The sequence below is a fragment of the Hylobates moloch genome, unplaced genomic scaffold (assembly GCF_009828535.3).
Source record: "Hylobates moloch isolate HMO894 unplaced genomic scaffold, HMol_V3 SCAFFOLD_15, whole genome shotgun sequence".
Lineage (NCBI taxonomy): Eukaryota > Metazoa > Chordata > Mammalia > Primates > Hylobatidae > Hylobates > Hylobates moloch.
In genome coordinates this window covers 93,682,033-93,703,783 of record NW_026652290.1, presented here as the reverse complement: position 1 = coordinate 93,703,783, position 21,751 = coordinate 93,682,033, and the positions used below count along the sequence as shown (strand labels likewise).

Here is a 21,751-nt window from a genome sequence, read left to right as displayed (position 1 = left end):
CACTGTGCCCAGCCTGGACATAGATTTCAAAGAGCAAGATCCATGTGGTGTCAGCTCCATATACAGACTTCCAGCAGGACCAAGGGAGCTGTTGGCAGATGGAAGCACTGGCGTTTTCTCTAGGGATTCATCCATGGATGAGCATTCCTCTAAAGTAGCATCTCATAGCATCTTTGCTCCTAGAACACACTTCATTCTTGAGATGACACCCAATCATACTTCCTGAGCACCTGGGATTTGTTGATTGGTGTCATCTCATTTCATTTGTTTATTCATCACATATTTGCTAAGCACCTTCTATGTGCCAGAGCCTGTGTTGGGCACTGGGACACAGAAGTGACCACAACAAACCCAGCCCCCACCTTCACAAATTCTGTCTAGTGGAGGAGGCAAATATTGAACTATGTTTGAACAACTGAACAAGAATGTTTCAAACAGTGGTGAGTCCCAGGAGAGAAATAAGAAGGAGATAAGATAAAGCATGTGAGAGGCAGGATCAATCAAAGAATGCTAGAATTACCAGGTGAAAGTTGAGGGAGAAACAAGATATTTGCACAGTCTCAAAGTAACTCTCTCATGATATTTATTCATTGGAAAAGAATAAAGATAACTTTCTGGGGGGAAATCTGGCTGGTACCACCTTAGCCAAGGGATCAAAATTAATGCCCCCAGCAACAAGACACATTGACAGTGTGTGCCTCCTGATCTGATGTTCTGAGGGGACCACAGCATCATCTCAGTGGGATCTGGGCAGAAATGCAGAATCTCCATCTAATCATGATTAGACACCAGAAAAGCCTGAATTGAGTGACCTTCCGTAAAACACCTGGCCAGTGCTCTTCAAAAGAGTCAAGGTTGACTGGGCATGGTGGCTCATGCCTGTAATCCTAGCACTTTGGGAGGCCAAGGCAGGAGGATTGCTTGAGACCAAGAATTGGAGACCAGCCTGGGCAACATAGTAAGACACCATCTCTACAAAAAAAAAAAATTAAAATTAGCTGGGTATGGCCGGGTGTGGTGGCTCAAGCTTGTAATCCCAGCACTTTGGGAGGCCGAGGTGGGTGGATCACGAGGTCAGGAGATTGAGACCATCCTGGCTAACATGGTGAAACCCTGTCTCTACTAAAAAAAAACACAAAAAAATTAGCCGGGCATGGTGGCATGCACCTGTAGCCCCAGCTACTCGGGAGGCTGAGGCAGGAGAATGGCTTGAAACTGGGAGGCGGAGGTTGCAGTGAGCTGAGATTGCACCACTGCACTCCAGCCCGGGTGACAGAGTGAGACTCTGTCTCAACAAAAAATTAATTAATTAATTAATTAATTAAAATTAGCTGAGTGTGGCGGTACATGCTTGTAGACCCAGCTACTTGGGAGGCTGAGGCCGGAGGATCACTTGAAGCCAGAAGTTGGAGGCTGCAGTGAGCTATGATTACACTACTGCACTCCAGCCTGGACAACAGAGCGAGACCCTATCTCTAACAAAAAGAGAGAGAAGGAGTCAGTGGCCAGCAGACAGTGTGGTTGGGAACGTCCTCTGTGAGTCGGAGGAATTTAAACTGAGGCATGGAGAGTAAGGAGACAGGATGGGAGAAGATTGGAGTTGCGGGGGTGGGAACAACATGGGCACATGTTCCATGGCGGGAGGGGTTGGTGTGTCTGAGAAGAGGAGAAGAGAGTGTGGCTGGTGTGGACGGCAGGAGTGAAGAGGTAATGGGGCTGATGATGAAGGGCCTTGTCAGCCACGGGGAACAGTTTGCATTTTCTTGCCTGTGCAATTCACAGCCTGCTCTATTTGAGTTCCCCCAAAGCAGCCCCCCAGACAAGGATTTCAGGACGAGTGGTGTATGTGGGAGATAATCCCGGGAATCCCCAGGAAGGGCACGGGAAGGTCCAAGAGGAAAGAGAAGCAGCAAACAGGGGTGCTTTCATGAGCCAGGGGCAGGTGGGGTTCAGTCCCACTGGGGACCTCGGGGAGCCTGTGTTGACGGTGAAACCCAGAATTGCCCCACCTGGCCAGGTGCGGTGGCTCACACCAGTAATTCCAGCACTTTGGGAGACCAGGGAGGGAAGATCCCTTGAGGTCAGGAGTTCGAAACTAGCCTGGCCAACATGGTAAAGCTCCATCTCTACTAAAAATACAAAAATTAGCCAGGAGTGGTGGCGGGTGCCTATAATCCCAGCTACTCAGGAGGCTGAAGCAGGAGAATAGCTTGAACCTGGGAGGCAGAGGTTGCAGTGGGCCGAGATAGCACCATTGCACTCTAGCCTGTGTGACGGAGTGAGACTCCATCTCAAAAAAACAAAAACAAAAACAAAAAAACAACAAAAAAGGAATTGCCCCACCCCAAGGACGAGGGATTTATGCAAAAGCCAGTGCACCATCGGTTGGGGGTTGCTGGGGGGAGTAGTGTGAATTCTGCGATACTTCCAGCCTGCCATGGGCAATGTCAGAGCAGGCTTGGACAGACAGACAGAGTTGGAATCCCAGCCTGCACTTCCAGGAAACAGGGAGGACCCCAGGGATCTGAGCAGGAGGCCAACAGCGCCATGTCCAGAGTCCACAGAGCTTCACTGACCAATACGGGGGCTGCCGGCCACATGTGAATATTTAAAGTCATTCAAAGGAAATAAAATTTAACATTCAGGTCCTCACTCACACTGGCCACATTGCAAGCACTATAGCTGCATGGGGGTGGCTGTGTTGGCTGGCGTGGGTCTAGAACATTCCACGCATCCCAGAAAGTCCTAATAAACAGCCCTGTGCTAGACAATGTTGATCAAGAGAGTGATACAATCCTATTTTGGCTCTAAGAAGATCTCTCTCTTAAGAGAAAACAGCTAGTTGGGGGTGAGGGTAGAAGTTAGAAACCCAGAAAAGTGTCTGGGGCAGGTGTCCAGGCTGGAGGTGATAAAAGCTCAGACCAGTGCAGTAGCAGTAGGGGTGGAGCAAAGCCATTTGGAAGAAGCATCAACAGAAAGTCCTGCCCATTCAGATGTGAGGTGTAAGGGGAGAGGAGAGAGAAGGGGAAACCTGGACTCTGATGTGAGTGACAGGTGGAGATGGTCACCCAAGAGGAGAAGCAGATTTGGGGCAGACACTGAGCTGCTTCTGGGCCTTGCTGGGTCTGAGGGGTCAGAGGGAACTCCAGGAGGACGTGCAGTTGGCAGCTGGACTCTGATGGTGGAGATCTGGGCACACATGAGAATCTGGGCCCACGGGGTATTTTGGCCACAGGCCCAGCTGGCAACCGCTGGGCTGTGATGTAACTTGTCAGGCGGAAGCCGAGCCCCGTCCCCAGGCTCAGAGGCACAGCTTGCCTAAATGCTAACAAGTTTTGCCTCCAAATGGTGGTGGGGTGTGCGTGTGTGTATGTGTGTGTTTAATTCTGGAATGAATTTAATTCTAATTCCGCCGACTTTGGGGATGGGAAACAGCTGTCTTAATGAGTTAACAGTGGGTTTAAAATAGCAAGCATCTGTTCGCTGTCTGAGCCAGCACCCGCTGAGGCCACTCCCAGGCTGCAGGGCTCAGTTTTGGGGGGGCCCTGGTTGCAGCTCTGGAGATAGTAGGGAACAGGGGGCTGGCAGTCCCGAGACCCCAGTGCCAGGCGAGTGTCCTGCCCCCTCCTGGGATTTCTGGCACCTCGTTTGTGAAAACTGGGGCTGTTGAACCACCAGGCTTGAGCCAGAACCTGTGCGGGGGGCTATGAGCACCATGAGTGGGCCAGGCTGCTGCTGCAGGGCTGGCAGGTGGTAAGCCCGTCCCCACCCTCCTCAGATGCTTCCTGGCTGAGTGGCCAGAAATGCCTGTGCCTCAGTTTTCCCATCTGTGAATGGAGATGGTGTTAAAAAGTTTAGAGACATTAAGACACGTAAAGTGTGTGCTTATGACCGTGCCAGGCAGACAGTCAACACTGTGGAAATATGTAAAGAGTGTCTAAAAAGCAAATACAGGCTGGGTGCGGTGGCTCACGCCTGTAATCCTAGCACTTTGGGAACTGAGGCGGGAGGATTGCCTGAGCCCAGGAGTTCAAGACCAGCCTGGGCAACACAGTGAGACCCTGTCTCTACAAAAAAAAATTAAAAATTTAGCCAGTTGTGGCAGCACACACCTGTAGTCCCAGCTACTTGGGAGGCTGAGCTGGGAGGATATCTTGAGCCCTGGTGTTTGAGGCTGCAGTGAGCCGTGATCATGCCACTGCACTCCAGCCCAGGTGACAGAGCGATACTCTGTTTCAAAACAAACAAACAAACAAGACTGGGCACAGTGACGCATGCCTGTAATCCCAACACTTTGGGAGGCCGAGGCAGGAGGATCACTTGAGCTCAGGAGTTCAAGAACAGCTGGCGCAACATAGCAAGATCTCATCTCTACAAAAAATTTCAAAATTCACTGGGCGGGCCCGGTGTGGTGGCTCACACCTGTAATCCCACCACTTTGGGAGGCCAAGACGGGTGGGTCACCTGAGGTTAGGAGTTCAAGACCAGCCTGCCCAACATGGCAAAACCCTATCTCTACTAAAAATACAAAAAGTAGCCAGGCGTGGTGGCACATGCCTGTAGTCCCAGCTACTCAGGAGGCTGAGTCATGAGAATCGCTTGAACCCCGAAGGCAGAGGTTGCAGTGAGCCAAGATGGCACCACTGTACTCCAGCCTGTGAACAGAGCGAGACACTGTCTCAAAAAAAAAAAAAAACTAGCTGGGCATGGTGGCACATGCCTGTGGTCCCAGCTACTTGAATCACACAAGGCTGAGGTGGGAGGATTGCTTGAGCCCAGGAGTTCAAGGCTGCAGTGAGCTATGATTGTGCCACTGCACTTCAGCCTGGGCAACCAAGCGAGACCCTTTCTCAAAAAACAAAGCAAAACAAACAAACAAAAACAACCAGACGGGGCATGGTGGCTCACGCCTATAATCTCAGCACTTTGGGAGGCCGAGGCAGGTGGACCAGGAGGTCAGGAGATTGATACCAGCCTGGCTAACACGGTCAAACCCCTTTTCTACTAAAAATACAAAAAATTAGCAGGGTATGGTGGCACGCACCTGTAATCCCAGCTGCTTGGGAGACTGAGGCAGGAGAATCGCTTGAACCCGGGACGTGGAGGTTGCAGTGAGCCGAGATTATGCCACTGCACTCCAGCCTGGGCAACAGAGCGAGACTCCATCTCAAAAAAAAAGAAAGTAAACGCAGCATCCATCACTTACTGATGGGAATACTCTCTGAGAAATGGGTGGTCAGGTGATTTTGTCATGTGTGAACATCACAGAATGTGCTTACACACTTCTAGATGGTAAAGCCTTCTGCACACCTATGCCATATGGTATAACCTAGTGCTCTCAAGCTATAAACCTGCAGAGCATGAGACTGCACTGAACACCGCAGGCAACTGTACCACAATGGTAAGTACTGTGTCTCTAAACATATCTAAGGGCCGCGCGGTGGCTCACATCTGTAATTCCAGCACTCTGGGAGGCCTAGGTGGGCGGATCACCTGAGGTTGGGAGTTCGAGACCAGCCTAGCCAACAGAGTGAAACTTTGTCACTACTAAAAATACTAAAATTAGTCGGGCGTGGTGGTGCACACCTGTAATCCCAGCTATTTGAGAGGCTGAGGCAAGAGAATCGCTTGAACCTGGGAGGCGGAGGTTGCAGAGAGCTGAGATGGTGCCACTGCACTCCAGCCTGGGTGACAGAACGAGATTCCGTCTCAAAAAGAAAAAAAAAGAGAGAGAGAGAGAGAAGCCAAAGGTGTCCAGGTGCCCACAAGTGCATCCAGCCCAGTGCTCACCTGCCTGAGGGGGTCTGGGGAAGAGGAGAGCCTTTTGCCCCAGCAGGAGGACAGAGTCAGTGTCCACGGCTGCACCTTGGCAAGGGGCTGGCTGTGTAGGCGGGAAGTTGTCAGTGATAGGGGGTCTGAGTGCACGACTCAGCTCTTGGAGAATCCTGGAGACCCCTGTGTCATTAGAGAAGTGGCCAGCACCCTCTCCTTTCTCAAAAGATTAACAGACGCTCCGGCCGCCCCGTGTCTGGGAAGAAGTGAGGAGCGCCTCTGCCCGGCCGCTCCATCTGGGAGGTCTACCACGGAGGCCAGAAGCAATGTGGGGGCTGGACGTGGTGGCTCACGCCTGTGGTCCCGGCACTCTGGGGGGCGAGGCGGGTTGATCACTTCGGGCTAGGAGTTCGAGACCAGTCTGGCCAACTTGGCGAAACATGAAAAATACAACAGACAAACTAACCAACCAACTCAGTGACAATAAAACAGGTCTACCCTGGAGTCATACTCTAATTTTTTCTATTTTCCTCCCTTTCTGATCCTTTATCCCACTTTCTTTTTCTTCCTCTTCCTTCTCCCTCTTCTTTGTCAAATAGAGGATTGAGTTATTATCATTGATCCATATAAAGTCCCTCTCTCATTTATTTTAACTCCCACCCCCCATTTCTATTCCCCGACTTCCCATGTGCAACCTTCCTAATATGTTTGATACGCATCTTTTTGTTTGTATGTATTTTTAGAAAATGTTTATTGTTTTTTGTGTGCAAAAAAAATTAATTAAAAAAAAAAAAAGATTAACAGACGCTCAACTGTTCATTTGATAGTGTGGGGGTTTACAGCCCAGTCTTGGGATCAGAGAGACCCGGGTCCAGTTCAGCCTCTGAAACTTCTTGACTGTGTGACCTTGGGTGAGTGTGTTTACCTCTCTGGACTTGGACAGTCCTGGGTTCAAGTCCCTGCTCATCAGCCACATGATCTGTCCTCAGTTTCCCCTTCTGAAAAGTGATATGCCCATAGTCACTGAGCCGTCTAAAGGATAAAACAAGATAGCCCACCCCTAGCCCTCCAGATGTGCTGTCATTGCGTTTATTATTTATTTATTCATTGATTGAGATGGAGTCTCGCTCTGTTGCCCAGGCTGGAGTGCAGTGACGCCATCTTGGCTCACTGCAACCTCCACCTCCCGGGTTCCAGCAATTCTCCTGCCTCAGCCTCCAGAGTAGCTGGGATTATAGGCGCCCGCCATCGCGCCCGGAGAATTTTTGTATTTTTAGTAGAGGCGGGGTTTCACCATGTTGGCCAGGCTGATCTCAAACTCCTGACCTCAGGTGATCCATCCACCTCGGCCTTCTGGAGTGCTGGGATTACAGGCCTGAACCACCGCGCCTGGCCTATCATTGTGTTTAAAGTGCACAGCTCCTGATTGCTGAAAAAGTCAAACACCCACTTCCCCTATGACCCAGCCACGCCTCTCCTAGGTATTTATTTACCCGAGAGAAATGATGCCTACATCCACACCAAGACTCGTACAGACTTGTTCAGAGCAGCTTTATGTATACCAGCCCCAAACTGGAAACAACCCAAATGTCTATCCACAGGTAAATAGATAAGCAAACAGTGGTCCATTCAGACCACAGGATTCTCTTCGGCCATAAAAAGGAACAGGGCACTGATTCACCCAACAGCAGGGCTGAGCCTTGAAATCAGTAACGCTGAGGAATAAAAGTCAGATGTAAAAAGAGTACGCACTGGTGACATCCAGAAAACGCAGACTCATTTATAGGAACCCTAAGCAGACCAGTCGGTGCCTGGAAAGGGTTGGGGAGAGGAAGGAGGGGAGGGAGGGGGAGGGCTACAAAGGGAGTAATGTATTCATTTTGTTGGTGACGGACGTGTTCACTGTCTCCATTAGGCCGATGGCTTTATGGATATATGTGTCTATGTAATCCACCCCCCGCAAATGACTCCTGGCTGCCTGGCCACAACCGTCCTGTGCCTCATTTTCCCCATCTTTAAGCAGAGATGCTGTTAAGAAGTTTAGAGGCTGCCAGGTGCAGTGGCTCACACCTGTAATCTCAGCACTTTGGGAGACTGAGGCGGGCGGATCACCAGAGGTCAGGAGTTCGAGACCAGCCTGGCCAACATGGCGAAATCCCATCTCTACTAAAAGTACAAAAATTAGCCAGGCATGGTGGCGCATGCCTGTAATCCCAGCTACTCGGGAGGCTGAGGATGGAGAATCACTTGAACCTAGGAGGCAGAGGTTGCAGTGAGCCAAGATCACGCCACTGCACTCCAGCCTGGGTGACAAGAACGAGACTCCATCTCAAAAAAAAAAAAAAAAGCTTAGAGGCCACACCTGTAATCCCAGCACTTTGGGAGGCTGAGGTGAGAGGATCACTTGAGGTCGGAAGTTCCAGACCAGCCTGGGCAATGCAACAAAAAACACTATCTCTACAAAAAAAAAAAAAAAAATTAATTAGCCAGGCATGGTGATGTGCACCTGTGGTCCTAGCTACTCAAGAGGCTGAGGTACGAGGATCACTTTAGCCCAGGAATTCTAGACTGCAGTGAGCCATGATCGCGCCACAGCACTCCAGCCTGGGCAACAGACTAATACCCTGTCTCGAAAATAAAAATTAAAAAAAAAAACCTCACTTTAAATATTTGCAGTTTATCAAGTGCCAGTTATACCTCAGTAAAACTATAAACACACAATGAAACAAGCTCTTCCTCCAAAAATACTTAGCCTGGCACCCATCGTGCATGGGGTACCCACTGGATTGGGGACTTCATGACCTTAATCGAGGCAGGGACCAGTGTGGGGTGGAGAAGAACTTAGGAGAAGCTCCCCCTTCTTTATTTTTTTTTTTAATTGAGACAGAGTGTCCCTCTGTCGCCCAGGCTGGAGTGCAGTGGCGCAATCTTGGCTCACAGCAACCTCCGCCTCCCGGGTTCAAGCAATTCTCCCACCTCAGCCTCCCAAGTAGCTGGGATTACAGGCACATACTGCCACACCCGGCTATTTTTTTTTTTTTTTTTGAGACGGAGTCTCGCTCTGTCACCCATGCTGGAGTGCAGCGGTGTGATCTTGGCTCACTGCAACCTCCGCCTCCCAGGTTCAAGTGATTCTCCTGCCTCAGCCTCCCGAGTAGCTGGGATTATAGGTGCACACCACCATGCCCGGCCATTGTTTTGTATTTTTAGTAGAGACGGGGTTTCACCATGTTGGCTAACCTGGTCTTGAACTCCTGACCTCAAGTGATCTGCCCGCCTCTGGCTCCCAAAGTGCTGGGATTACAGGCGTGAGCCACTGCACCCAGGCAGCTCCCGCTTCTCGAATCACCCTCCCCCACATCTATACCCCACTACCCCGATCCCTGGGAAAAGGAGACTGGGCCCCGTCAGCCTTCGCCTCGCCCAGGCCACAAAAAGTAATGTCTGAACGTTGTTCACTCTGCCAATGAGGCACAAGATTAATTATGGCCATAACACACCAGGCGCCACCTAAATCTCTCATAGATCCGTGCGCGCTCACACACAGCCTGCACACGCTCACACACAGCCTGCGGCTGGCTCTCTCATTCCTCTGGACTTTGCATTTCTTTGAAAGATGCTGCAGGTGGACACGTGGGGAGATGCCTCCTCTCCCTCCTCGTCTCTTTCACCTGCCTGAGCGGGTCTCGGGGAGAGGGGAAGCTTTCACCCCAGCGAGAGGAAGGAGTCAGTGTCCGTGGGGGCATCTTTGCAAGGGGGTTGGCTGTGTAGGAAGGAAGTTATCAGTGATAGGGGGGTCTGGGACCACGACTCAGCTCTTGGCGTAAACCTGGAGATCACTGTGTCGTTAGGGAAAGTGGCTAGCACCGTCTCCTTTCCCAAAAGATGAACAGACACTCATCTATTCATTTGACAGTATGGGGGTTTACAGACCAGTCTTGGGATCAGAGAGACCAGGTCCCATTCAGCCTCTGAAATTTCTTGACTATGTTGTGTGACCTTGGGTGAATGTTTTTAACCTCTCTGGGCCTCAACTTTCTCATCTGCAAATGGGGGTAATAATATTAATAGTATCCTATGTCATGGGGCTGCTGCGAGACCTAAAGCAGATCTAAGTTCCTTAGAAAGTTCTCAGTGTAGGGCCAGGTATACAGTAGAGGTTCAATCAATTAGCTATCATGAGAGTTTTTTGTTTGTTTGTTTGTTTTTGACATGGAGTTTTGCTGTTGTCGCCCAGGCTGGAATGCAGTGGCATGATCTCGGCTCACTGCAACCTCCACCTCCTGGGTTCAAGCGATTCTCCTGCCTCAGCCTCCTGAGTGGCTAGGATTACAGGCATGCGCCACCACGCCCAGCTAATTTTTGTGTTTTTAGTAGAGACAGGGTTTTGCCATGTTGTCCACGCTGGTCTTCAACTCCTGACCTCAGGTGATCCATTGCCTTGGCCTCCCAAAGTGCTGGGATTACAGGAGTGAGCCACCATGTCCAGCCAGGCTGGGGTTTAAGCACTGGGCCCTGAGCTCAAGAAAGGTCACCCCCTGTGCTCAGATCTTATTTCTTATTTTTTCATCCTTGCATTTTATATATGGAGGCTCAAAGCCATGAAAGGGCTTAGTGAGGGATTCATAGCAGGATGTGCCCAAAGGAATTCTGAGATGCCTCAGTGATCTTGAGACCTCTTCTGTTTGCCAGTGAGGAAACTGAGGCCCAGAGAGGGGCAGAGTTGGCTCTCAGGCCTCTACTTCCCGGCTCAGTCCTGGGTCTCTTGAACTCCAGATATTTCCAGTCACGTCCCTGCCTGTCCTTGGTACTGCAGCCGCAGAAGCCGCCTGCCTGCAATTTACCAAATGTGACAGCGTCTTGGCCCCAGCGGTGCAGCCCAAGCCAGTGGCATCTGCGGGGCTGTCACCTCCCACGCCGGGTCTGAGTGATGGTCGGAGGGGGTGAGAGACAAACACTTGCTGTGTGCCCGAGCCCAGCTGGCTGGGTGCTTCTGCAGACTTGGCGGATGACTGAAGACACTCAGTGACCCCAAGGACAAGTGGCACGTGACCCCATTAGGCAGATGTGGAAACTGAGGCTCCAGGATGGATGGAAACACTGCAAGATTCCTTCCCGCTGGTAGGCCCTGGACTGGGGGCTGCAGACTTAGCTGTGAGCAAAACAGACCTGGCCCCTACCCTCCTGGGCTCTCATGCCATGGGGAAGATGAGCCCTGAGCATTAACATTATAAATAGTTATAGTGGCCGGGCGCGGTGGCTCACGCCTGTAATCCCAGCACTTTGGGAGGCCGAGGCAGGCAGATCACGAGGTCAGGAGATCGAGACCATCCTGGCTAACACAGTGAAACCCCGTCTCTATTCAAAATACAAAAAATTAGCCGGGCAAGGTGGCGGGCGCCTATAGTCCCAGCTACTTGGGAGGCTGAGGCAGGAGAATGGCGTGAACCCCGGGGGGCAGAGCCTGCAGTGAGCCAAGATCGCACCACTGCACTCCAGCCTGGGCGACAGCGAGACTCTGTCTCAAATAAATAAATAAATAAATAAATAGTTATTAGTGGCTCACACCTGCAATCCCAGCACTTTGGGAGGCCGAGGCGGGCAGATCACCTGAGGTCAGGAGTTCGAGACCAGCCAGGCCAACATGGCGAAACCTTGTCTCTACTAAAAATACAAAAATTAGCCGGGCGTGGTGGTGCGTGCCTGTAATCCCAGCTACTAGGGAGGCTGAGGCAGAAGAATCACCTGAACTCTGGAGGCAGATATTGCAGTTAGCCGATATTGTGCCACTGCACTCCAGCCTGGGTGATAGAGCAAGATTCTGTCTCAAAAAAAAAAAGTTATGCAGTCTGCTGGGTAATGAATCCTACGAAAATTAAAACAAGAAGGGGCATAGGGTGCTAGAGATTCCATGGAAGAGAGTGAAAGTTATAACCTAAGGTGGACGAGGTGTCAGGGAGGCCTCACTGAGCAGATGACATCTCAGCAGACACTTGGAAGAGGCAGGGAGGGAGCCGTGTGGTGGCTGGAGAAGAGTGTTGGAAACAGAGGGCACAGCCCTGTGGCAGAACCGCACCTGGCGTGTTGGAGGAACAACGAGGAGGCCCATGTGGCTGGAGCAGAGTGAAGAAGGGGAGACACAGAGGGAGGGGAGGGCAGGGAGGGGACGGGCCAAGTCATCAGGGCTTTGCGGTCTGCAGAGAGGACTTGGGCTTTGACCCTGAGGGAGGTGGCAGCCATGGAGGGCTGTAGGCAGAGGAGGGATGGAAGCTGACTCAGGTGTCCACAGGGTGAAGGTGGAGGAGGGTGGGCCACTTTAGCCCAGGTGGTCTGGGATGGCTACTCTAAAGAAGTGAGCTTGGAGTTCCAGTTGGGTGAGGAGCAACCTTGAGATGCTCCAGGGCAAGAAAGGGCATTCCAGGTTGGGTTGCTTCTAAAAAAACTTGGCCTATTTGAAGAATACCAGACAGACAGTGTGGCTGGAGTGAGCTGGGAGGACAGCAGGGGAGAAGGACCTGATTGTGGGTTCTGGACCCCCCAGAATGCTGAAGACAACAGTGAGAGCTTTTATTATTATTTTATTTATATTATTATTATTTTGTAGAAGTGGGGTCTTGCTATGTTGCCCAGGCTGGTCTCGATCTCCTGGCCTCAAGCGATCCTCCCACCTCAGCCTCCTGAGTAGCTGGAACCTCAGGCACATGCCATCACACCCAGCTAATTTTTTTTTAATTTTTTGCAGAGACCGGATTGCCCAGGCTGGTCTTGAACTCCTGGCCTCAAGCAATTCTCCTGCCTCAGCCTCCTGAAGTGCAGGGATTACAGGTGTGAACCACTGTGCCCTGCCAGAGCCCTAGAGTTTTAGTCTTGATCTAAGGAAATAGCAAGTCATGGCAGGGCTTTGAGCAGGGGAGGGACAAAATCAGATGGACAGGGTGGTGCGGCAGACAGGACAATGCTGCCCAAAGATGTCCACATCCTAATGCTTAGAACAGAATCCTTAGACTGTGTTATGTTACATGGTGTAGTGGGTTGAAAATCACACTCCTAGGCCGGGCATGGTGGCTCAGCCTGTAATCCCAGCACTTTAGGAAGCCAGGGTGGGCGGATCACGAGGTGAGGAGTTCGAGACCAGCCTGGCCAACATGGCGAAACCCCATCTCTACTAAAAATACAAAAATTGGCTGGGCATGGTGGCATGTGCCTGTAATCCCAGATACTCAGGAGGCTGAGGCAGGAGAATTGGTTGAACCTGGGAGGCGGAGGTTGCAGTGAGCCGAGATCATGCCACTGCACTCCAGCCTGGGCAATGGAGCGAGATTCCGTCCAAAAAAAAGAAGGAAGAAAGGAGGGAAGGAGGGAAGGAAAGAAGGAAGGAAGGGAGGGAGGGAGGGAGGGAGGGAAAACCACGCTCGTCTGCCCCATCAAATTCACGTCCATCCACAATCTCAGAATGGCACTGTATTTAGAGACAGCATTCTTTGCCAGCCTGGGCAACACGGTGAAACCCTGTCTCTCCAAAAACTACAAAAATTAGCTGGGCATGGTGGCACGCACCTGTAGTCCCAGCTACTCGGGAGGCTAAGGTGGGAGGTTTGCTTGAGTCTGGGAGTTTGAGGCTGCAGTGAGCTATGATTGCGCCACTGCACTCCAGCCTGGGCGACAGAGCAAGACGCTGTCTCCAAAAAGAAAAAGAAAAAAAAAAGAAATAGGGTTTTTGCAGATGAAATTATCCTGGATGTAGAGTGGCCCAAAATCTAACAACTGGTGCACTTATATAAGAAGAAGCGGGGCCAGGAACAGTGGCTCACACCTGTAATCCCAGCACTTTGGTAGGCCAAGGCAGGCGGATAGCTAGGTCAGGAGATCGAGACCATCCTGGCTAACACGGTGCAACCCCATCTCTACTAAAAATACAAAAAAAAAAAAACAGATGTTACGGCGGGCGCCTGTAGTCCCAGCTACTCGGGAGGCTGAGGCAGGAGAATGGCGTGAACCCGGGAAGAGGAGCTTGCAGTGAACCAAGATTGCGCCGCTGCACTCCAGCCTGGGCGACACAGTGAGACTCCTTCTCAAAAAAAAAAGGAGAGGCGGCCGGGTGCGGTGGCTCACACCTGCAATCCCAGCACTTTGGGAGGCTGAGGGGAGAGGATCATTTGAGGCCAGGAGTTCGAGACCAGCCTGGACAACATAGCAAGACCCCATCTCTAAAAATACATATATTTTTTAAAGAATAAAATGAAGCAAAATAAACCCCCTGCCACAATCCTGTTCCCTGTGGTGACCCCTCTTGACGTTCTGGTATGGATGCTTCTGGAATGTTCTCCTCCGGTGTCATCCTGCTCTGTCCTCCGGCCCCCACCCACGTGTCCGGGATGTGAGTCCTCGTCCGCTCCCACACCTGACCTTGCCCTTCATCATGGCTGCATAGCCTTCCTTTTCAGGGATGATAGAGGTCACCTGCCCCCCAGTGATGGGTTTCTGGTCATTTCTGGTTATTTGTCTGTCAACACTGAAGTGAAGGCTGCTGGACGCATCTCTCTGTTGCTCTAAAACCCTAACTCGCAGAGGCCCAGTCTGGTTTATTTTGAATCTTTTCTTTTCTTCTTCTTTTTTTTTTTTTTTGAGACAGAGTCTCATTCTCTAGCCCAGCAGGCTGGAGTGCAATGGCATGATCTTGGCTCAATGCAACCTCCACCTCCCAGGTTCAAGCGATTCTCCTGCCTCAGCTCCCCCGAGTAGCTAGGACTACAAGCACACACCACCACGCCTGGCTAATTTTTGTGTGGTTTTTTTTTTAGTAGAGACAGGGTTTTGCCATGTTGACCAGGCTGGTTTCAAACACCTGACCTCAAGAGATCCACCCACCTTGGCCTCCCAAAGTGCTGGCATTACAGGCGTGAGCCACTGCACCTGACCTGCTTGCTTTGGAATGGTCTGCTTTATTTTGAATTTCAAGCGATTCTGCAGACACGAGGCGCAGACAGAGTTGGTTCTGAGTCCCCTGGCCCTTCGCCAGTGCCCTGAGCCAAGGGAGGGTACAGGGCTCTCTTCCTCCACCTCCAGGCCACCACTCTGCCCCCTCCAACCCATTCCCCCAATACAGACAGTGGGATCTGTTTATTCATAAAGTAGATCACGTCCCTCTCCTACTCAAATCCCTCCCAGGGATCCCTAGTACCCCTTGAATAGAACCCGAAGTCCTCCCCACAGCCCACAAAGCTCTGCACACCTTGCCCTGTCTCCTCCCTACTTTGCCCTGTCCCCTCCCTGCCCTCCCCTCCTCCTTCTCTCCCCCTCCTCACTCTGCTGCAGTCACACGGGCCCCCTCGCTCTTCCTCCAACACGCCAGGCTCTGTCTTGCCCCAGGCCCTTGGCACCGACAGTGCCTCCTGCTCACCGCCTTGTCCAGGCAAACGCCTCATTTTGCAAATCACAGCTCCAATATCATTTACTCATTCCATACTTACGGAGGAGAGAAAGAAAGAGAGAGAGAGGCTGGGGTGTCTGAGAGAGGATGTCGGAGGGGAAAACTAGGCAGGGGGCTGGAGAGGAGGGGAGGGGCGGGTGTGGGCAGGGCTGCATGGGGGCGTCTCAGAGGCTGATGAGGCAGCTGGGACAGAGGTGGGGGCAGCGGCCCCAGGATGCGTGCCGCCCCCTCCCGCCCACCCCCCCAGCAGCGCGCTGGCTGCTGCCCGTCAACACTCGCCAGAGATGCGGGAAATATTTTCTCTCCGGCTGACACTTTTGGCAAAATACAATTCCTCCAGCTTTTTTCCGTGCAAAAAACATGTCCATCAAACCCGTCCCTGCGGCGCCTGTGGAAGAGGGAGGCCGCTGGATTGGGTCCGGGGATTGCGGGAATGGCTCCGGGGAGAGACGGCAGCCTCCCCGCCTCGCTCTCTCTCTCTCTCTCTGCAGTCGGAAGGCGACATAAAAACAGTAAGAAAAATAGTTAAAAGCCCACCGCGTGTTCAGTCAGGGCTGGACTTTCTGCTATCTTTGCCTGCTCCATGTGCCTGCACAACCCCACTGCTATTAGCCCCGGGTTTCCGATAAGAATGCTGAGCCCGGAGAGGGGAAGACGCTTCCCCAAGGTCACACAGCAGAGTTGGGATTTGAATTCAGATCCTACATGACCTCCCCAGGAATGCCTGGAAGAGCCTCTACTGAGGAGGGAGAGGAAAGGAAAAGCAACGGACACCAGAGGAATCAGCAGATGTAAGAGTTTCAAGCAGGCACCATGCAATAGCTCCTGAAGCCCTCAGTTAAATCCTCTGTAGCCAGCAGCCCTCAGTTAAATCAAGATGTGACTGTGTCTTTCCCAACTGCCTGTGTCATCCCTTTCAAATGCTAGTCCCCACAAACCCCTAAGCCAGGGACAACTGTGGCAACCACAGCAACTGGCTCAGAAGAAAATAAATAAGAATAAAGTTTGGAAGCTGGCGACACCCAGATGACCCCTCCTTTCTTACCCGGAGTAGGAAAAGAGGAGGCCTTCAGTAACAACGGTCTTAGACATGACAGAGAACATCCACCACCATGGAGCTTCAAATCCAAACTGTACGTCTCACCTCCTGGTACACTCAGCCCAACCATCACAACTCTGAGAGCCTTGAGGGGTTGCAACGTAGATACCAGACATATAAAAGCAGCAGTGGGCCGTGCTTAAGTGGTCGAGAATGTCAAATGTGCGCCTAACAGCCCGGGGTTCAAATCCCAGCTCTGCTGCTTTCTTGCTGTGCAACCTTCAGCAAGTTGTTTGACCTCTCTGTGTCACTGTTTCCCTGTTGGTAAAAGGGACATAAAAACTCCTGTCTCCCAATTTTAAATATGTTGATGTTCCAAAAACACCTGGGACAGAGCCTAGCCCACAATAGGTGCTTATACATGTGGGTATAATATTATTATTATTATTATTTTTTGAGACGGAGTCTTGCTCTGTCACCCAGGCTGGAGGGCAGTGGCGCAATCTCAACTTACTGCAACTTCTGCCTCCCAGGTTCAAGCGATTCCCCTGCCTCAGCCTCCCCAGTAGCTGGGATTACAGGCACCTGCCACCACGCCTGGCTAATATTTTGTATTTTTAGTAGAGACGGGGTTTCACCATGTTGCCCAAGCTGGTCTTGAACTCCTGGCCTCAAGTGATCCACCTGCCTCGGCCTCCCAAAGTGCTGGGATTACAGGCGTGAGCCACTGCGCCCGGCCCATATGTGAGATGTAATTAGATATGTGATTCCCGACCAGAGAGGGGGAGAACTGGGATGACGTCCTTCCTCCCCGCCCACCCAACCCAGGGAAGGGCAGCAGGGAGATGGCTCTGGTCCCGGAGCCCCAGCCGCCAGCGGCTCCCTGAGCAAGGGATTGACTTTTCTAGAATGTTTTGCCCCTCCTCCCAGTTTCCATCAGGAGCCAGTGCGGCCGCATAAATCCCGCTTTATGGCTGTTATTGACGGGGGAGCGGAGAGAGCAGCCCGGGGAAGGCCCAATTAATTTTCCCGCCTGGCATCTGTGCACCAGGCGAATTTCTGAACTCCTGCAGGGAGGGGCAGAGCCAGCTGGGGAAAGGCCAGGCTGAGGACAAGGTCGTGGGCAGGCCGGGATATCCTAGGCTCTCAGCTTCAGAGCACTGTTGAGAGAGTCCCAGGCTCTCTTGTCTGGAGGGTAGAAGAGGAGGGGGCTGTCAATTCTGAGTAGGGCTTAAAGCTTTCAGTTAGGATGCAAATGAGGGTTTCACTGAGTAGACACTGAAGCAAAGACACAAAGGAGGCTAAGGAGGCTGCCACATGGCTTTTGGAAGGAACAATTTGCCAGCAGAAGGCACAGCCTGTGCAAAGGCCCTGAGGCAGGACCTCACCTGGGGTGTTGGAGGAACAAGGAGGAGGCCCATGTGGCTGGAGCAGAGTGAGTGAGCGGGAGACAAGAAGGAGGAGAGGGCAGGGAGGGGCTGGGGCAGGTCGTGCAGGGCCTGGTAGGCCTCGGGGAGGACTTGGGCTTTGACCCTGAGGGAGGTGGGAGCCATGGAGGGCTGTGGGCAGAGGAGGGACAAGATCTGACTTAGGTGCTCACGGGCGCCCTCTGGCGGCCATTCAGAGAACAATTGTGGGATTCACAGGGAAAACAAAACCCAGTTACTAAATTCTCCCAGGTCCAGGTATCGGCTGGGATCTGTAAACCAGAGACCCCCCTGGCACTTTAAAAGGAAAATCAAGGCTGGGCGCAGTGGTTCACGCCCAGAATCCCAGCACTTTGGGAGGCTGAGGCAGGTAGATCACCTGAGGTCAGGAGTTTGAGACCAGCCTGGCCAACATAGAGAAACTCCATCACTATTTCCAAAACTTTCTCATCTTCCCAAACTGAAACTCTGTCTCCATGAAACACTCACTCCCCATCCCCCTCCTCAGCCCCTGGAACTCCCCATCCGACGTTCTGTCTCTGTGAATCTGATGACTCTAGGGATCTCCTAGGAGTGGAGTCACACAGGATTTGTTCTTTTGTGTCTGGCTTCTCTCACTGAGTGTGATGTCCTCAAGGTTCATCAATGTCGTCGCCTGTATCAGAATTTCCTTCCTTTTTAGGACTGAGTAATATTCCATTTTATGCACAGATCACATTTTGCTCATCCATTCATCTGATGAGACACTTGTGTTGTTTTCAGCTTTTGCCTATTGTGAATCACGCTGCTATGAATGTGAGTGTACAAGCATCTCTTTGAGACACTGCTTTCTATCAAATTTTGTTTGATTTTAATTAATTTAAATGTAAACAGCCACCCATGGCTAGTGGCTTCTATATTGGACAGAGTGGCTCTGCAGAATGGAAAGAGAATAGAATGAATTTTTTTCTTTCTTCAGTGTGATTGAATTCTGTGTCTGGGCCAACGAATGGCAGGCATCTCATGAGTCAATGACAGTTATAAGTGTCCCACACTAGAACCAATTGTCCAGGGCAGACACATCCCAAGAGCCAGGGTGACCATGGAAAAGCCCAGGCCTGGGATGAGGTCCCATGGTCCTGCTGCTTTCTTCTGCCCAGGGGCAGGTGGTCTGGATCCCACAGGCTTGGGGACAAGAGCCGCCATGTCCTTGGCCACCCCTTTCTGGCTGTTGCTGCACAGCCCTGCTTACAAGAGACCCAAGGCAGCCACACCTCACCCCATGGCCGTGGGCCTCATGAGGGTGGTGCCCGGGGAGATCGGGTGGGCGATCTGGGACTCCTCGGATTGCACCTGTGCTGTAGAAGAGCCTTGAAGGAAATGTTTAAATGGAGGTGTATCCATTAGCTATTGCTGTGTAACAAAGTACCCACAAACCTAGCAGCTTCAAGCAACACATTTATTATCTCACAGTTCCCATGGATTGGGAATCTGAGCATGGCTTAGCTGGGACCCCTGCATTAGGGTTTCTTACAAGGTTACAGTTTTGGTGTCAACCAGAACTATGGTCTCATCAGAGGCTCAACTGGGGAAGGATCCATTTCTAAGCCTTGTCGGGTTGCTAGCAGGATTCATTTCCTTGTGCCTGGCTTCTTGCCATTGGCTGGATTCTGCTCTCAGCTTCGAGAGGCTTCCCACAGTTCCTTGCAATGTGGTCCCCACCCTGGGCTGTTCACAATGTGACCATGTGCCAATAAGAGAGAAAAAGAGTAGTAAGATTGCTAGCCAGATAGAGTCTTATGTAGGGTAATATAATCATGGAAGCAACATTCTATCACCTGTGCTATATACTGTTGACGAGAAACAAGTCACAGGTCACGCCCACACTCAAGAGTAGGGAATTATGCACAGGATGTGAACACCAGAAGGCAGGAATCATGGGAGCCACTTTAGGATCTGCCTGACACAGGAGATAAAGAGAGCAAGAGTTTTCAATGGCTCTGGGCCCCAAGGGGTTTCTGGGAGACAGGGAAAGAAGAAAGGGAGGGGGGGAAGAAGGAGCTGAGAGTAAGAGAGATTGGGAATTGGGAGACAGGGAAGGAAGAAAAGGAGGGGGGAAGAAGGAGCTGAGAGTAAGAGAGATTGGGAATTGGGAGGAAGGGAAAAAGAAAGACATTAAATTCCATGTATATTTTTGGTGCCCCACTTTTGCCCAGCCTTGTACCCAGAAAAGTACCAGCCCTGGATTTTTCTATGTCTAGCACAGATACCCCCAGTCTAGTGTGACATTTGTTGTGATAAGGGAGGCTGGAAAACGTTCTTCATCCAATGTGGGGTTGGGAAAGGCATCCTGGAGGAGGCACTTTGTGCTGATCCCCAAGTTTGAGACAGAGCCAATGGATGAGAAGGGGGAGTGGATTCTGGCTGGAAAGACCACAAGAACAAAGGCCCAGAAGCATGAAGCAGAGATGTATGTTCACACCAGGAGAGCAGAGTGATAATACAAGAGGGTGGAGGAATGGGTCATTACTTTGCCTCTTAGGGAGGTGGTGTTGTACGCATTGTACAGATGGGAAGACTGAGGCTCGGAGAGGTGAAACCACTTTCTCCAGGCTGCAGGGCTAAGAAGGGGAGCAGCCTCATTTGCAAAATGGATGTTTGAGGTCCTTATTAGCCCTCACATCCTGGCTCTGAGGTCTCCTTTGTGACTCTGGATCAAAAACAAGAATAATAATAATAGCAGTAGTGTTTGTTGATCACTTTCTGTGTGCTAAGTGCTCTTGTAAATGCTGTACTTCAGAAGTCAGCCGGGGACAAATACAGTCCAACACCTGTTTTTAACCTTTTTTTTTTTTTTTTTTTGAAACGGAGTCTCGCTGTGTCACCCAGGCTGGAGTGCAGTGGCGCGATCTCAGCTCACTGCCAGCTCCGCCTCCCGGGTTCACGTCATTCTCCTGCCTCAGCCTCCCGAGTAGCTGGGACTACAGGCGCCTGCCACCACGCCCAGCTAATTTTTTGTATTTTTAGTAGAGATGGGGTTTCACCATGTCAGCCAGGATGGTCTCGATCTCCTGACCTCATGATCTGCCCGCCTCGGCCTCCCAAAGTGCTGGGACCACAGGTGTGAGCCACCGCGCCCAGCCAACTTTTTTAATAGTTGAAAAAATAAAATAATATTGTGGTGCTGAACACAGTGGCTCACGCCTGTAGTCATGCCAGTGTTTTGGGAGGCTGAGGCAGGAGGATTGCTTGAGGCCAGGAGTTAGAGACCAGCCTGAGCAACATAGCAAAACCCCATCTCCACAAAAAAATTAAAAATTACCTGGGTGTAGTGGTGTGAGCCTGTGGTCCCAGCTACTCAGGAAGCTGAGGGGAGAGGATCCCTTGAGCCCAGGAGTTCGAGGCTACAGTGAGCTATGATGGCACCACTGCACTCCAGCCTGGGTGACAGAGCGAGACTCCGCCTCTAAAAAAAAAAAAAAAAAAAAAATAGTAAACATAAAATAAAATTTAAAAAATTGTCTTTTGGGACACATGAAAATATGAAATTCCAATGTCAGCGTCAACAAATAAAGTTTTACTGGCATGCTCAACTATCATCTATGACTGCTTTTACACGACTGGCAGAGTTGACTTTCTGGCCAAAACTTTTGACTTTCTGGCCCCTTACAGAAAAAAACTTGCTAGCCCCTGCTGTCATGTGTTCACTCTTTGCAACAGCCCCATGAGTTAGATGCTGTGTCTTCCTTCATTTATACAGATGGGGAAACTGAGGCATACAAGCTGAAGTGGCTCAGCTAAGGTTATAGTGGATAAGTGATCAAGCGGGAATTTGAACTCAGGTCTGTTGGACTCCCCATACGGTGCTCTCACTGCTGTGTCATGCCTTCTTGCCCAGCCCTTGGTGCTTAAGGCTGAGAGTGCCTGAGTCTAGCTCTTTCTCTCCCTAGCCTAGGATCCCTCCAGAGGGCTGGGCTCTGCACTGAGCCTTAGCAGAATCCCAGCATCCTTGGACCCGGGGAGGTGCGCCAGTCAGCAAAGTGCCCAGAATCCGCCCTGCCCCCTCCTCCAGGGCCCATCCGGGAAGGCAGCCAGTTAAGCGCA

At 51.3% G+C, this 21,751-nt stretch overlaps 1 long non-coding RNA gene across 1 annotated transcript; it reads right to left on the bottom strand.

Annotated features, from left to right (window-relative positions):
* Window positions 1-19,222: 19,222 nt before the first annotated feature.
* LOC131381283 (uncharacterized) lies at window positions 19,223-21,110 on the bottom strand. Its single transcript, XR_009209909.1, has 3 exons — window positions 20,970-21,110; window positions 19,486-19,607; window positions 19,223-19,375 (listed from the first exon to the last, which is right to left on the bottom strand). It is a non-coding gene; the product is annotated as an uncharacterized LOC131381283 (long non-coding RNA).
* Between the last annotated feature and the right edge of the window lie 641 nt (window positions 21,111-21,751).